The sequence below is a fragment of the Hibiscus syriacus genome, unplaced genomic scaffold, assembly GCF_006381635.1.
Source record: "Hibiscus syriacus cultivar Baekdansim isolate YM2019G1 unplaced genomic scaffold, ASM638163v2 tig00111131_pilon, whole genome shotgun sequence".
NCBI lineage: Eukaryota > Viridiplantae > Streptophyta > Magnoliopsida > Malvales > Malvaceae > Hibiscus > Hibiscus syriacus.
In genome coordinates, this window is record NW_024062991.1 from 1269227 (window position 1) to 1285635 (window position 16409).

The following is a 16409-nucleotide window of genomic DNA, read 5'->3' on the forward strand; positions in this document are numbered from 1 at the left end:
ACAAAAAAAAGATCAAAAGGAAAAAATATTAAATAAATATGAAACAAAAAATAAATAAATAAATATTAATATAATAATAAAAAGAATAGATGAAAAAAATATGAGTGAAATTGAGTAAAAATAATAATAAAGAAATGAAAGAATAAAAAAACATAAAAAATAATAAATAAATAAATAAACGAAGTAGAAAAAAATAATAATAAAAAGGGTTAAATTTTGAAATAAAAAAGAATAAAAAAAATTAATTTACATTAGCGACCAAAATAAAACATGCATAAAATAATATGGCTTGAACATAAACAAGGAAACTATATATAAGCACTGTAACCAAGAGGGCTAGCCTGTAATAATAATAAATAGAAAGATCAAATAATAACACTAATGATAATAGGGGCACCCATCGAAACTATTAAAAAATGGAGGTACGAAAACTGAAAATAATCCATAAAATAAATTTAAGACTAAAAATGCAATTTATCAACAATATGTGCATAATTCGAAAAGTCATAAAAACATGAACTAAAAGAGACTCTGGACCAAAATGAAATAAATATAAAATCAGATGCTTAAAATAAAAGCAAATCCATTTCATGATCCAAATAAGAATCATACAAATTACAAGGGTTGTATGCGCGAATATTCCCTATTCATACATAAACCCAAAACGATGATGCATAGAAGCCCCATGTAAAAGTAAAAGCAAATTAAAAAAATAAAAAATCCCTCACCTTTGTAAACTTCCCCCTTTGTTTCTTTTCCAGTGCTCTTCCCTTTATTATCCCTTTCTTTTCATTTTATACCCAGACAAGAACATTGTTAAACCCAAAATTAAAACCTTCTCAACGGCGGAAACAAGACTAGAAGCTACAGTAACAACGATGGTAAGTTCTCTTCGCCTCCTTGCTTGACGTTTTCTTCTCATTTTTCCGTCATGTTTCCCCCCTCTTTTCCGAATGACTTTTTTTGTAACTTGCTTCACCTCCTCCTTAAATGTGAATTTATATCTTATTTATAGTGCTCCGTGAACTCTATTTTTAGGAGTTTGGATTCGAACGAAACTCTGAGTTTATTCTTTGTTTCATGTGGGTGTTGGTGTTCTACAAGTCGTCGTTGTGCCAGGAAAACCGGCGTTGGTTGCGTGAGGGAGGTGTGGTGAAAAATCGGGAGTTTAGTTAACCATGGTGGAGGGACCACTATGCATGGCTTGTTGACTTTGGGTAGTTTGTGCAGACGAAAATTAGTGTTCACAGCTGACACTGAACACGAGGTCGACCTCTATCTCTGCCATGAGATCTACTACCCGGGAATAATGTTGGTTGGATCTATACTGCTGCTTCTCATGATTTTTTTTGGAGTCATGAGTCACTTTTCTTTGTGTAAGGTTAACACTGATAGGTAAGGACTCAGATTGGTTATCGAACCCAACAATTTACGTCTCGGTATCAATAAACATGGTATAAATACTATCAATTAGAAAGAAAATCATGCATAGCAGATATAACCGTGATAAAAGGTTGATACTCCCTTGAAAAACCCTTAAGAATACTTTCAACATGTTCGGAGGAGAGAATGAGACTTCCACAAGAGGCAAGATTGGTTGCCCTCAACAACCATGAAGCACCCCAGAGCAACTCATCCTTATACCCAGAATATGAGCAGTAAAAAGGGTAGACTGTTGATCTAAGTGAGTCACTGTATGCTCCACGATATTGAATAGCAAACACCATTACTTCCAATGCTGTTTGAATCAACAAACTTGAGTATTTGGGATCTACTTTCTGGAAAACCAGGGAGGTATATGTCAATGCAGCAGTCGTCTCGCTAGCAACATCTGATCCGGGGTTGCTTGGGGAGACAAAGTACACAGTTCGGTAAGTGCTCATGTCCTCTGGCCGTTGCCAGCACTTGTGATCAATATTGGGGTCATCCACACCAATATATAGTTTTCCAGGATTGGTTGTGGCACATTTCAGGAGATAGTCGGTCGTCCAGCGGATTGCAGCCCTTGCCTCTTATAATTAGGGACCCATTATATACCCATATTCAAGGGTGCTCCATGATAGCATTGCGGTGGTGAACGCCATTGGGAAGTTGAACTTCACATTGTCCCCAGCTTCGTTATAGTCTGCGGTTAAATCTACCTGAACTCGACATAAAACGCAAGTTGTTTTATTATATATATATATGCAGAATATATGTGGATGGTGATCAAAAATAAAAAGTGAGAATAAGAAACATACATGGTCAAAGAAACCATTAGAAAGGCCAGAATTTGACCTCCAAGAGACCTGCTGGTTGGAAGGAAGCTTCCCTTTGTAAGAAGGGAAGGGATTTAAGCAATGCATCTATGTAATTCGGATTTCCCTCCACGCGAACACCATTTCCTAACACTAAAAGTGTCAGTGAACACTTTCGGTACCAATTAATTTGTCGGTTGTCTTAGTCGCGAAAAAAATTAAAATTAAAATTTAGAAATTCAATTCGTATTACTTACCTTTGATTGGTTGAAATTTCTCTAAAAAAAGGTAAAAATATTAGATGCTAAATAATAAATAAATATTAAATAAGTAAAAGGGGAAAAGGGAAAAATAATAAATAAAAAAAAAGATAAAATCAAAAGGAAAAAAAGAGAATAAAAAAAAAGATCAAAAGGAAAAAATATTAAATAAATATGAATCAAAAAATAAATAAAAAAAATATTAATATAACAATAAAAAGAATAGATGAAAAAAATATGAGTGAAATTGAGTAAAAATACTAATAAAGAAATAAAAGAATAAAAAAACATAAAAAATAATAAATAAAAAAACAAAGTAGAAAAATAAAATAATAAAAAGGGTTAAATTTTGAAATAAAAAAGAATAAAAAAATTAATTTACATTAGGGACCAAAATAAAACATGCATAAAATAATATGGCTCGAACATAAACAAGGAAACTATAAATAAACACAGTAACCAAGAGGGCTAGCCTGTAATAATAATAAATAGAGAGATCAAATAATAACACTAATGATAATAGGGGAACCCATCGAAACTATTAAAAATGGAGATACGAAAACTGAAAATAAGCCATAAATAAAATTTAAGACTAAAAATGCAATTTATCAACAATATGTGCATAATTCGAAAAGTCATAAAAACATGAACTAAAAGAGACTCAGGACCAAAATGAAATAAATATAAAATCAGATGCTTAAAATAAAAGCAAATCCATTTCATGATCCAAATAAGAATCATACAAATTACAAGGGTTGTATGCGCGAATATTCCCTATTCATACATAAACCCAAAACGATGATGCATAGAAGCCCCATGTAAACTTAAAAGCAAATTAAAAAAATAAAAAATCCCTCACCTTTGTAAACTTTCCCCTTTGTTTCTTTTCCAGTGCTCTTCCCTTTATTATCCCTTTCTTTTCATTTTATACCCAAACAAGAACATTGTTAAACCCAAAATTAAAACATTCTCAACGGCAGAAACAAGACCAGAAGCTACAGTAACGACGATGGTAAGTTCTCCTCTCCTCCTTGCTTGACGTTTTATTCTCGTTTTTTCGTCGTGTTTTTCGCTTTTTTCCGAATGACTTGTTTTGTAACTTGCTTCACCTCCTCCTTAAATGTGAGTTTATATCTTATTTATAGTTCTCCGTGAACTCTATTTTTAGGAGTTTGGATTCGAATGAAACTTTGAGTTTATTGTTTGTTTCCTGTGGATGTTGGTGTTCCACACGTCGTCGTTGTGCCGGGAAAACCGACGTTGGTTGCATGAGGGAGGTGTGGCGAAAAATCGGGAGTTTAGTTAACCATGGTGGAGGGACCACTGTGTATGGCTTGTTGACTTTGGGTAGTTTGGGCAGACAAAAATTGGTGTTCACAGCTGCCCCTCTTTGTCCTTTTTCGAGGAACGAAAAATAGGACAAAGATAAAAGGACACAAATTTTCGTTTGGTGGAGTTGAAAATTGACTATGATATTTCAATTAACAACAACTCAATGTCAAATTGAGTTGCGGCTGGCTCTCCTGTCGCGAGGTCGATTCCATCTTGAAATGATAAGGAATGTTGTAATCCGAGCTGAATGGAATCGAGCTGAAATGATAAGGAATGCTGTAATCTCGAATTAAAGACATTGGTTTGAAAATTCAACTGAAATTTATTTCTTGATGTGACATCGAGCTGAATGGAATCGAACTCGACAGCTTCTATTGACAGCTAGCTTTTCTCGACTTGAGCTATGCTGCTTAAAAATGGTTTCTTGTCACTAAGACACGGCTAGCCTAGGTCTTCTTCTCGACTTCAAAACCTCGACTTGAGCTATATTGTGAATGATGTGCCTTGAGCTGAGTGGAATCAAACTCGAAGGTCTTTGGCAGATAACCCTTTTAGCCTTGAGCTACGCTGCAAATGATAGTGCCTTTGAGCTGAGTGGAATCGAACTCTAAGGTTTTTGGCAGATAACCCTTCTTGCCTTAAGCTATACTACAAATGATATGTCGTTGAGCTGAGCGTAGTCGAACTCAAAGGTCTTTATCGACAGATAACCATTCTAGCCTTGAGTTATGTTGCAAATGATGTGCCCTCGAAGCTGAGTGTAGTCGAACTCAAAGGTCTTTGTGTTTCATAAGGGTTTTTTTGTGTTTAAAGAAACGATTTCAAAGGTTTTTTGTATTTCAAGAGAAACGATTTCAAAGGTTTTTTGTGTTTCAAGAGAAACGCTTTCAAAGGTTTTTTTTTGTTTCAAGAGAAACTGTATCTAGGGAGGCAAAATTATCTTTCAAGAGAAACATATTCAAAGGTTGGTGTTTCAAGAGAAACTGTCTCAAGAGAGACAAAACTTTGTTTCAAGGGAAACTATCTCAAGAGAAACAAAATTTGTTTCAAGAGAAAATGTCTCAAGAGAGACAAAACTTTGTTCCAAAAGAAACTGTCTCAAGGGAGACGAAATTTGTTTCAAGGAAAACATATTCAGAGATTTTTTTCAAGGGAAACTGTCTCAAAAGAGACAAAATTTGTTTCAAGGGAAACTGTCTCAAGAGAGACAAAATTTGTTTCAAGAGAAACTGTCTCAAGAGAGACAAAACTTTGTTTTGAGTAAATTAGTCTCAAGTGAGACGACCCCGAGAGAATAATCTCAAAGGCGATCGATAATCTGCTTGTTCCATCATGTGGAGGAAAAACCTTCAGAAGATCTGATAATTCGCATCAGGATGTTGAATCCTCAAAGATATCCCAATATTCGATATTGAATCTTCAAAGATGCCCCCATTGTTCCTCATTTCTTGCTTCAATATTGATTCTAAGTATGAGTTTTGTGTCTGAGAGCCACATGTCATTTGCCAAGATCCACTCTAGAGAGATTGTCTTGTTTGAAAATGTTTTTCTTTCTCTTTTATTTTCAAAGTTCTGAAAATATCAATTAAAAGAGTTTTGAAAAATGTTTAATCAAAAGTTTTGAAAATATTGCCCCTTTCACGGTTTTACAATTGAGACGAATCATAAAACTAGAGTTCATTGGATATCAAAGAATTAATTACATTGTTAATTCTTCAATAAATTATAGCTATTTGACAAGTTCCAAGATCAAAGCTATCTTTGGGAAATGGTTAAACAAGGAACAAAAAGTCTCAGGTTATTGTGTTTGGTCAACGGTTTGGCATTTTTGTTTATTTGATTCTCAATGGTTTCATGGGGTAGCTCGCGTGCTTCTTTACTGGAAGAGTTCTCCGACTCCCAGCTTTTATGGTCACACTCAGATTGTGCGATGCCTTATCAAGGATTTTGTATATTCGAGTTGCCTTTTTAGGTTTTCAACTCGAATCCTTCTTTGGTTTAAGGCGTAATTAGAATCCACTTCTTGAACCCCCACTTTAATTTTTTCTCTATCATGCATTAAAGATTTTGGAAAACTTTTTGCAACTAAAGATTAATCCTGATGGGAGGGATGAAATCTGAAGATAGTCTCTTATGTTCAGAAATCCATGTATGATTAGAAGGGACTTTTAAAGCACGTAACGTAGGCCATGGTTCATGGTTATGAAAGAAAATGATAAATAGGCCCAAACAAGTATTTTAGGGTATAGAACCAATGATCAATTCATTCTGATTCCTTCAATCCTATCTTGCTCAGTTTGAATCTGCTCATATCTGTTTCTCTTGATTTTCTCTGGATACTACATGAACTTCGAGTAAAGTGATTCTGGAACGATTGTGCTTGATCAATCTCATAATTTGAATCTCAATGCGATATTTGAATCGAGAGAATCTTTGCATATGTGTCTTCTTTTCTTTTTTCTTTATTTTCTTTTGTTTTTGCTTTTTTTCTTTTTTCTTTTCTTTTTTCTTTTCTTTTTTCTTTTTTTTTTCTCTTTTTTCTGCTTCTCTTTTTATTCTTGATTGGATCTTCGCACTTGGCATTTGGTTCACCTTTTGGTATCTCCTTGGATTGATGTCTTCACTCATGTGAGCAGATTTCTTCCACCTTGCCTCTAGTGTAGAGGGTGATCCTTGGTTAGGGTTGAATCAGAAGAAAAATACTATAGGCTCAAAATGGGACACAAGGGAGATATATATATTCTCCTGTTGTGAAGCGATAAATAAAGAAAGTCGTTCATCATTTCATACATGGAAGTCTTCTCTGAAGGGGTATCCCCAGGGGGATAGATTTTCAGGATTAATTTTAGAGAAAATAACCTCAGTGACCAAAACTGCCTTATAATATACGATTTTAACCAAAATTTTTTGGATTTGCCAAAATGACCAACTAAATCGCAATGCGATCTCCGGTATCCCAAATCAGTTTCCAGATTCGCAACGCGATTTTGACTATCGCATTGCGATTTCCCAAATTCGTGTTGCGATTTTCCTAATTCGCAATGCGAATACGTAAATCGCAACGCGGATTTGGAAAATCACAATGCGATTACATAAATCGCAACACGATTACGTAAATCGTAAGGCGATTACGTAAATCGCAATGCGAGATTCTGACTATCGCAATACTGAATTTCAAATTCACAACTCGATTTCTGAATTCGCAACAGGTTTTAATTTCGCAACACAAATGTTTTGGGTATATAACTACACAGCAGCAGCAACTCATAACCTAAATCCCTAAATCGCAACTCATTCCATCTCCATCTATCACTCTCTCCGGCGACATCCGTTCCTATATCCAACGACATGCTTCCCCATCCGGCAACAGGTTTTAGTTTCGCAACTCGTTTGTTTAGTAAATTAATTTACAATAATGAAATCATTTAATGTTGATCATGTTTGGATAGATTTGTGTTTTGGAGGGTCATGGGAGAATGTTCATGGTGTTTTACAATATATGCCTTTACCCATGAATCTTCAACTAAAACTGTCATTAAAAAAGTTAACTTATGAAACTCTAATGTTACGTGTTGCAAATAAATTGAATTCAGAGCCCCTAAGGGCCACCAAGACCGATCAAGCAACAAATAGATATCATCGTTGAGCTTGCATATGTCAGTGAAACACCCCTGGCTCCGCTCATGTAGATAAAAATAAACTGCGGTCTTAGCCCAAAGGGTGTTATCCAAAATTGTGTCCGGTAGTTGTCTCATCTCCACTTCAAATACCGGAATGGTACTGGCCGGTAACTCATACGAGAGCCAACTCTCATCCATCATGTCCGGCACGTCAGAGGGTTTCTCAAGAATCTTACATATGACGCCATGTGAATCGGGCTCTTGAATGGTGGGAGGGACCTCTTCAACGATGACAGTGGCCTCTTGAATGGTGGGAGGGGACTCTCGAGGAATGATATGGGCCTCTTCAACGATAGGAGTGGACTCTTGAGGGATGACAGGCGAGTCGGGCTTCTTCTTGCGGTGTCTTCGCACTATTGGGGTGTACGGAGACTTAATTGCACGTGCATGCCGTCTGATGCGTGAACTCCGTTGTGCAAGAAAAACCGGACGTAAAGCATCCACCTTATCGGGCCGCTAAATAATTAAATACAAAAATCAGTAAATAAACAGACATGATATTTATCATCAAGTTAAATATGGAAAATCTTAAACTTACCTCGTTGCGTAGAGTATGAACCTCATTCTGCAACGATACTATCATCTCACGCAGAGCGGCAACCTCACCACGTAAAGTAGACACATCCACACGCCATGCACCATCGTTATCACGTAGAGTACCGATCTCCTCACGTAAGGCATTGACCTCATCACGTAACTCCCTTGACTCATCCCGTGGAGGTGGAGAACAGGGAGATAGAAGTCGTGGCATCTTTGCCGGTCGCCTATCATGAGGTGATGGTGGAGAAGAGGCTCGATGATGTGACGGGATAGGTGATGGCTCTCGTTGTAGAGGTGTATAGTCGGGTCGATCAGGTGATGACTCTGGGTGAGGTGATGGCTCTCGAAGTGGAGGAAGTGGAGGCTGCTCATCATTCGTGCCATCAAAAAAATGCTGACTAGCTTGCCACCAACCAGTGGCAAGCTCAGCCTCCGTGGGTGTCAGTCTATGTAATGGAGTGTTGGCCTCCTAAAAATATAAAAACTCAAACAAAGTTAAACGTCTACTATTAATAACTTGTTTATATATGATAGTATTTGTGTTAACTTACATTATTTATTGTCGCATATGGTATTAAGTCTTCCCAATCCAACAGACGTTTCCTCTTCCAGGAAATAGCCCTAGGAATATCATTTGAAGTTTTTAATGCATATGTCTGAATGCTGGGGAAAGCCTCGAATATCCAAATCTACAAACAATATAATAACAAACATTAGTAATTGTTAAATAATTAATTATAATTTTGAAAACATTATATAGAAATTCTTACCTTAAAGGCCCAAACAAAGCCTGACAAAGTGTATTTCGACCCATCGTCACGCAAACTTTTGCGGTCATCAAAGGCAGTCGACAACTTAGTCCAGGTAGCTTTCCATATATACGAACCCCACGGAAACATATTCCATGCATTTAGGTCCTCTACCAATAATATTAGCTCCTGAGGAATAGGTTGTCTGGCCTCTCTGCCTAAAAAGCCGGCATACAAAAGTACTAGAAGGCATACTCGGACAACATCGACGTCATTCATCCGAGTAAAACCATCTTTCTTATTAAACAATTTCTTCAGGTCTTCGAAGTGTAAGTTCGGATTCTCTATTGACTCATCAGGAAAAACCCGGGATAACCATGATGGGCGGGTAATATGATGAGTGTACCGGCCTACATCATCGTGTCCGAATCGTAGACCAGTGATTAAGAAGAACTCCTTCCGCCCAAAACAAGTATACGCCGGTGGAAAATGAAACCATATCTCTTCCTCACCACGTTGTATACTGTCGGGTAGATCGTTAGTCATGGTCTGAAGCCACAAATGGGTCAAATTAGCATCTCCACCCGGATGTTGTACTCTCAGCCATGGCCCGAAGCAGGTTTCCTCAAATAATTTTCTTTGTGCAGGTGAAAGCTTCGAAGCAATTGTAGTGGCTAGGCTAACTTTATTCCTTAATGTCAATGAAGCCGAAAAAAATTTCTACAAAAACAATAAACATACCAAGTTAGATATACCAAAAAACTACACTGTGAAGATATACCAAAAACAATAAACATAAAGAGTAGTAGTTTATTCTTGAAACTAAAATTTGCAACACTGTTTTGTCTTTTGGTTGAAATGAAAATCGCAACGAGAGAATGACTATGCAACGCGGAAATGACTATCACAACGCGAAATGAAAATCGCAACGAGAGAATCGCAACGCGAAATTAAAATCGCAACGAGAGAATCGCAACGCGAAATGAAAATCGCAATGCGATTTTGGATTCGCGTTGCGATTATCTCGTTGCGATTTTCATTTCGCGTTGCGATTCTCTCGTTGCAATTTTCATTTCTCTCGTTGCGATAGTCATTTTCGTGTTGCGATTTTCATTTTCATGTTGCGATTTTAAGTTTAGAAACTATTCTTGTTCTGCAAATTGAAACTTTAATGGATTGCATTACTTCAACCAAAAGAGAAAACAAAGACAAATACTAACTTCACAGGGTTAAAGACTAAACAGTTTAGCAGTATTGGCAGCAATCGAATCAATTTAATAAGAAATCTAAGTGAAATGGTTAATCTATTATTGAAATTACCAGTAAACTTATCATCAATTTCAATATGAAAAACCTAAAATAATACAAAAATTTCAAGATAAAAATAATTAAAAAAAACTAACCCTCGGAGGTTGATTTTCCATTTCTGAATGATTGTGAGGGATTTCTGACCGTGAATGGTTGTGAGAGATTTCGCCGGAGATGGGGACGGATTTCGCCGTAGAGAGTGAGAAATGGAGATGGGACTGAGTTGTGATTTTAGGTTTTAGGTTATGAGTTGCGATTACGGGATATACTGTGGACGGTTCAGTGTTCCGATAATTAATATTCGTGTTTGGAATTTGAAAATAAAATACGCGTCGCGATTCTAATGGCGCTTTAAAAATCGCGTTGCGATTTACGGATACGCGTTGCGATTTTACGTATTGTCGTTGCGATTTACGGATAAGCATTGCGATTTACGTATTCTCGTTGCGATTTATAGATACGCGTTGCGATTTACGTATTCTCGTTGCGATTTACGGATACGCGTTGCAATTTTACGTATTGTCGTTGCGATTTACGGATACTCGTTGCGATAGTCAGAATCGTATTGCGATTTATATGTTCGCGTTGCGATTTTCATATTCGCGTTGCGATTATGGAAAATCGCAATGCAAATTTGTACTATCGCATTGCGATTCTTCATAATCGCGTTGCGATTCTGGTAACTGATTTGCGATTCTGGAGATCGCGTTGCGATTTTTATTTCGCATTGCGATTTTGTTGGTCATTTTGGAAAATCCAAAAAAAGTTGGTTAAAATCGTATATTATAAGGCATTTTTGGTCACTGAGGTTATTTTCTCTTAATTTTATTCACGTGAAAACAGTGTAATTAATGCATGATAGAATTATTTAGAATGAATCCTTCATTCTGCTTCTTGCTCTCAACATGTCTCAATGTTCAGGCTCCCTGCGAGATGCCCCAAGTTGTGTCTTAGAAGAATGCTCATGTTCAAATGAACAACTCAATGCCTTAGGTTTTAATGGTATAAAAATATCAATTTTGAGTCTAAAAAGACAATGGTGTGATTTTATTGACAAAAAGAAAGGTATGGGTATGACTATTTATGCATCGAAAAGATAAAGGAAATGTTCAAAAGTTTCAAAGGGTGGTAATATCAAAATTTGGTCTTTTGGTAATGACCATGAGTTATTTTGGGTAAATAATCAAGGTACTTTATTTTGGGGGGTTTTAGACATTATAAGATAGGTCTACTCTTGTCATATGTCAAAAATCTATAATTCTTGAAGAATTAAAAGAATCCTCAATTCATTTAATATTCAAAGAACTAAAGATTAAAACTCGTTCAATTATTCCACCTTAAAAGGTAGCATAACTTCAGTCGTTTAAAAGATTAAGCAAACATGAAAGATCAAAAACGTGTTCAAACAAGAAAATGCTCCCCAATGTAAATGGTAGATGCAATGCCCCCTTCTTCGATTGTCCATGCCCCAGAATCCATCAGGTTTTGAATCTTGCGCTTCAGTGTCTTACAGTTCCCAGAGGAATGTTTAGAGCTTCCCACACAACTTTAACATCGTAGCCCTTAGGATATGGGGACTCTTTTCTCAGATCATCCTGGCAGGCTGTCCTACAATCAGCTGATCATGCTCCCACTGTACTGATTTCAATTTTTTTCTTTAATTGTTAAAATATTGCTTCCATGTGGCATCATGTGGTTAAGAACAATTCATCGAATCCTCCATTAAGAAATTTCATGTTTATGAAAATGCTTAAAAATGAAATGTAGATGCGAAATGCGAAATGAAACAATGCATGAAATGTTCGAGGCATTGATCTGAAAATATGTCTGTTATTGTAAATAATCGTCATTGGGGACAAAAGTGTTACGTCTTTAAGAGACAAAAAATAGTTTGATGGTATAGATCTCGAACAACCCCTGACAAGTTGACTCATCTTCCGTCTTTTTTGTCATCGGTTGAATATCCTGTCGAACCATTCCGGCTCCTTTGGCTAAACTTATGCAAGTGACGAGCTGCTTGCCCCAAAAAAGCCTCGAAGGACTGCATCTTCGGCTTTTACTCTCTGTTGAGCTTGTTTCTAACGAAGATGCCACTGGAGCCATCCATCCAAAGTTTATCGGCTTGTTTCTTGAATTCGTCAATAATGGTCTCCAGCTTAGTTCGGGTTTTGCCATCTTGTTCTCATAGTTTTCGAAAGGACCATCCGGGTCAGTAACCTTTTCCTCGTCTTGCCCCTGAAACCTTTGTCAGCTAAAAAAATTGACGTTTGATGTGCAGAATGTAAATCCCGGTCTATCCTGAGTATTCTCTGACCATAGCTAGACTTCTGAGTTTTCTATCTCTTGTATTATAACCTCTTTGTCCATTAATGCAGATTATTCATGTTTAACAAACACGTTTTTGGTGGATCAACACCTCTTTTAAATGATGCAAATGATGAAAAATAAAATAAAAGAGAAAAAAATAAAAGAGATAGTGAGGTAAATCAACACAATAATAAAAATGAAAAATCCTACCCCACATGATATCTACCCCACATGATATCTACCCCACATGCTATATACCCGACATGCTTATTATTTCTTCCCGGACATGATCTCTATCCCGGATGCTAATTTCAAAAAAATCCTAATCACATATTTCTCTAGTTCGCATGCTTTGAACAGAAAGTAAAGAAGGAAACAAAGCAGCCTAGGGTTTGGAATGTGGTTTTGGGGTGGACTCTAATTCCCTGTACTCTCTCGGTTTAGGTTCTAAAGAGGGTACCCGAGTTCTCCTTGCAGGTGCCCCCTTGGGCTTGCCAGACCCTTAGTCCTAAGCCCATTACAAGCTTATGTGGATAACGTTAAACTCGAGAGGAAACATTCCCTTATGCCCATACGGAGAATAAATTCACACGAAGACATAAGGTATATGAATCCCGAATGTTACTTGCTAGGCCCGTACGGAGAATAAATTCTCACGAAGGCATCGCTTTTACCCCCACTTAAAAAGGGTTTGGATCTCGGGTATAGAGCCTGAGATGAAAATTTTGAAAATATGAAATCATTGAAAAAACGTCAGTACAACTATTTATTTGAAAAATAATCAAAGATAAAAAATTAGAATCGAATAAATAAATTAAAATTTAAACTTGTAATTTTCGCTAAAAAAGATAACCAGAAATTAATTTCGGCATGACTCACTTACATGTCCCCATCAGAGTCACCAAGTTGTCGGAACCGTCTTTCGGTTGGGCCCCGAAATTGGGCTTCGACTTGGATTAAATGATTAGAGTCGCCATCGATCAATTTAAAATATTTATTAGGTTGATTGGACACCATCTTATCTGATATGCATTTTACCAGAAATGTGTCGGGTTCGGGAGTCGGTTACGGTTAAGGAATGATTAGCACCCTTGAATCGCCCTTTCGGTACCAATTAATTTGTCGGTTGTCTTAGTAGCGAAAAAATTAAAATTTAGAAATTCAATTCGTATTACTTACCTTTGATTTGTTGAAATTTCTCTAAAAAAGGTAAAAATGTTAGATGCTAAATAATAAATAAATATTAAATAAGTAAAAGGGAAAAGAGAAAATAATAAAAAAAAAAGATAAAATCAAAAAAACAAAAGGAAAAAAAAGAGAACAAAAAAGATCAAAAGGAGAAAATATTAAATAAATATGAAACAAAAAAGAAATAAAATAATAATAATATAACAATAAAAAGAATAGATGAAAAAAATATGAATGAAATTGAGTAAAAAATAATAAAAAAGAAATAAAAGAATAAAAAACATAAAAAATAATAAATAAAAAAACGAAGTAGAAAAAAAATAATAAGGGTTAAATTTTGAAATAAAAAAGAATAAAAAATTTAATTTACATTAGCGACCAAAATAAAACATGCATAAAATAATATGGCTTGAACATAAACAACGAAACTATATATAAACACAGTAACCAAGAGGGCTAGTCTGTAATAATATTAAATAGATAGATCAAACTAATGATAATAGGGGCAGCCATCGAAACTATTAAAAAATGGAGGTACAAAAACTGAAAATAAGCCATAAATAAAATTTAAGACTAAAAATGCAATTTATCAACAATATGTGCATAATTCGAAAAGTCATAAAAACATGAACTAAAAGAGACTCAGGACCAAAATGAAATAAATATAAAATCAGATGCTTAAAATAAAAGCAGATCCATTTCATCATCCAAATAAGAATCATACAAATTATAAAGGTTGTATGCGCGAATATTCCCTATTCATACATAAACCCAAAACGATGATGCATAGCAGCACCATGTAAACTTAAAAGCAAATTAAAAAAATAAAAAATCCCTCACCTTTGTAAACTTTCCCCTTTGTTTCTTTTCCATTGCTCTTCCCTTTATTATCCCTTTCTTTTCATTTTATACCCAGACAAGAACATTGTTAAATCCAAAATTAAAACCTTCTCAACGGCGCAAACAAGACCAGAAGCTACAATAACGACGATGGTAAGTTCTCCTCTCCTCCTTGCTTGACGTTTTATTCTCGTTTTTTCGTCGTGTTTTCCCTTTTTTCCGAATGACTTTTTTTGTAACTTGCTTCACCTCCTCCTTAAATGTGAGTTTATATCTTATTTATAGTGCTCCATGAACTCTATTTTTAGGAGTTTGGATTCGAATGAAACTCTGAGTTTATTGTTTGTTTCCTGTGGGTGTTGGTGTTCTACAAGTCGTCGTTGTGCCGGGAAAACCGGTGTTGGTTGCGTGAGGGAGGTGTGGCGAAAAATCGGGAGTTTAGTTAACCATAGTGGAGGGACCACTATGCATGGCTTGTTGACTTTGGGTAGTTTGTGCGGAGGAAAATTAGTGTTCACAGGTGACACTGAACACGAAGTCGACCTCTATCTCTGCCATGAGATCTACTACCCGGGAATAATGCTGATGGTTGGATCTATACTGCTGCTTCTCATGATTTTTGTTGGAGTTATGAGTCACTTTTCTTTGTGTAAGGTTAGCACTGATAGGTAAGGACTCATATTGGTTATCAAACCCAATAATTTATGTCTCGGTATTGATAAACATGGTATAAATACTATCAATTAGAAAGAAAATCATGCATAACAGATATAACTGTGATAAAAGGTTGATACTCCCTTAAAAAACCCTTAAGAATACTTTCAACATGTTCGGAGGAGGGAATGAGACTTCCCCAAGAGGCAAGATTAGTTGCCCTCAACAACCATGAAGTACCCCAGAGCACCTCATCCTTATACCAAGAATATGAGTAGTAAAAAGGGCAAACTATTGATCCAAGTGAGTCACTGTATGCTCCACGATATTGAATAGTAAACATCATTACTTCCAATGCTGTTTGAATAAACAAACTTGAGTATTTGGGATCTACTTTTTGGAAAACCAGGGAGGTAGATGTCAATGCAGCAGCCGTCTCGCTAGCAACATCCGATCTGGGGCTGCTTGGGGAGACAAAGTACATAGTTCGGTAAGTGCTCATGTCCTCTGGCCGTTGCCACCACTTGTGATCAATATTGGGGTCATCCACACCAACATATAGCTTCCCAGGATTGGCTGTGGCACATTTCAGGAGATAGTCGGTCGTCCAGCGGATTGTAGCCCTTGCCTCTTGTAATTGGGGACCCATTCTATACCCATATTCAAGGGTGCTCCATGATAGCATTGTGGTGGTGAACGCCATTGGGAAGTTGAACTTCACATTGTCCCCAGCGTCGTTGTAGCCTCCGGTTAAATCTACCTGAACTCGACATAAAATGCAAGTTGTTTTATTATACATATATGCAAAATATATGTGGATGGTGATCAAAAATAAAAAGTGAGAATAAGAAACATACATGGACAAAGAAACCATCAGAAAGGCCAGAATTTGACCTCCAAGAGACCTGCTGGTTGGAAAGAAGCTTCCATTTGTAAGAAGAGAAGGGATTTAAGCAATGCATCTTTTTAATCTGGATTTCCCTCCACACCAACACCATTTCCTAGCACTAAAAGTGTCAGTGAACACATGAACGCGAAGAGTCTACTTGCCATTGCCTTTGCCATTCACTGATTTATGATTTACGATTATTTGACGTGGGTTTAACTAGAAAAGTGCATGACTATTTATAGGTGGAAATACTTACACAAAATTTGTTCCCGTATCTGAATGGATCAAAATTAGGCTTTTGTAGCGAGAATCAATCCTCTTTATTGTCGTTTAATACCTTCCGGTTCAAAAACAATTATTCCTTCAATTAAAATATTCATACATATGTAAAGATGTCAAGAAATTGATATCAAGGATACAATGGT

General features: G+C 36.3%; 2 pseudogenes; both read right to left on the minus strand.

The window, feature by feature from the left end:
* Positions 1-1466: 1466 nt before the first annotated feature.
* Positions 1467-3030, minus strand: LOC120154482 (annotated as a pseudogene).
* Positions 3031-15180: 12150 nt separating this feature from the next.
* On the minus strand, positions 15181-16160 carry LOC120154484 (annotated as a pseudogene).
* Positions 16161-16409: the final 249 nt, after the last annotated feature.